The sequence below is a fragment of the Echinops telfairi genome, unplaced genomic scaffold (genome assembly GCF_000313985.2).
Source record: "Echinops telfairi isolate 266 unplaced genomic scaffold, ASM31398v2 ScPeMD7_7467;HRSCAF=8505_1, whole genome shotgun sequence".
NCBI lineage: Eukaryota > Metazoa > Chordata > Mammalia > Afrosoricida > Tenrecidae > Echinops > Echinops telfairi.
In genome coordinates, this window is record NW_022111368.1 from 41,922,466 (window position 1) to 41,924,414 (window position 1,949).

A 1,949-nucleotide genomic window follows, 5' to 3' on the forward strand; every position below is an offset into this window, starting at 1 on the left:
CCACCTTCTAACAGCTGGTTTCCATCCAGTCCCACCATTCCTGGAGCCTGGGCCTGGCGTTTACTGCTGGCCTGAGGTGAACGCCACCTGTCTGCTTTTGTCTTAGCCTCTGTGACCTTCCCTAGAGTCTTCTTGAAGGCCAAATTCCTTGCAGTACCCACAGTCACTGTGGGCGGCCACCCCGTACTGCCCAGGCCCCAGTCAGGCCGTCCCCACCCCAACGAGAAGGTTTGGTTGTGGGGGGAAGGGAGCACCCATTTACACCCCTAAACATCTTGACACTCAAGCAGCAGCTCTTCTCCAACTCACCCCGGTGCCACAGGCCCAGGGGCTCTTGAGCAAGGCCCGGGCAGAGCAAGGGTGCGGGATAAGCCTCCCTGGTCCCTGGGACCCTGGTGCCTCTGTGCAGTTCTGCGTAGTTCTGGATGAGGGTCCAGGAGGAGGAGGAGCTGGCCCATGGATTTTAGGGCCAGCCAGCAGCCTCGAAGGTGGACTGCAAGTAGGCCACCATAGCTTGGGGTGGTGCGTTTGCCAAATTTGGCAGCCGATGACAATGTTCACAATGGAGACCTTTCCTGGATGCCTGCCTGGGTGGGTTTGTACCTGTAGTCACATGCATTGAGAGAACTAATTATGATACAAGTTACTATGGATTCAACGCCATCTGTAACTGAATGAGAGCAGGGGCATTTCTTTGTAGAAAGTGTTATGGAAGGGTTAAAATCTTCCTGGGTGCTCTCTGGGGGACTCCGGGCCGACTCCTTTGGGAGGAGCCCCTCACCACAGCTCGGCTGCTAACCCACCAGGAGTCTGGTAAACCTGAGTGAGGACTGTCCCCTGATGGAGCCCCAGGCTGTGGCCAACACCCTGTGTTTCACACCGGGTACTCTGGAGCAGGACGGAACTGACAGACCTGAGTTGCCTGAGGGCGGTACCCGAGACCACAGGGCAGCGTCAGGGACAGTGAAAGTCATAAGCATAGTCATTCTGATACGCAGATAGGCTAACGTTTATTGAGCACTCCCGAGAGGCCAGACTCAGTACTGAGAAGTTCATCTTATTGAATGCTCATGGAAACGCCCAAACCCCCCGCGTGGGTGCATAGGGAGGCTGAGGCTCTGGCTCACAGCCCTGCAGGACGTGGCTGACGTGGGGCTAAACCCCGGCGGCCTCCTGCCCTCTCCGCCACCCGGGGGGCAGAGTTGACCGCGCAAGGACAGCGCAGCGGGGTGACTGGGCGCCACCGTCCTTCCGGTCCTTGCGGAGCCTGGCATTTGGTTGGGGTTGTTCAAGGTGGACATCCGTCCTCCTCTTGAGCCCTCCCGAGTGAGTCTGCTTCTTGCCCCAGGGCCACACGCCTGCTTCTCCAGGTGCACTGCGCTGTTCGGTGCAGGGAGCCCTGGTGGCGCTCGGGTTACCCACTGGATTGCTAACCGCAAGGTCAGCGTTTCGAAGCCACCAGCTGCGCCTCGGTAGAAAGACGTGGCTTTCTACTCCCACAAGGGACGGCCGTCTCAGAAACTCACAAAGACAGTGCCACCCCGCCCCAGAGGGTCGCTGTGAGCTGGCACCAACTCAGTGGCAGGGAGTTGGGTGTGGGTTTGCTTATAAGTCCCAGCCAAGCCCCTGCCCGCGGACCCAAGCGCGCCAAGGGGCGGGAGCTGGAGAACCCGCTCCAGCTCCTTGGCGGGTGGTGGGACTTGCAGTCCATCCTGTGCAGCTTGGCCCCTACTCCCACCCCTCCACCCCCCACCCCTCCACCCCACCCCCCAACCGCCCCAGGATGGCCTTCCAAGCTCTGGGGGGAGGGGACCTGAGCCACGCCCGACTCCGGTTGTGTCTTTTCACATCTCGGATGAGGACGTTGCTTATGCACCTGGGTCGTCCCTGGCTGTGGCGCCTTCCTCACCGAGACCCCTTAGGAGCCTGGTTCAAAATTCATGGCGCAA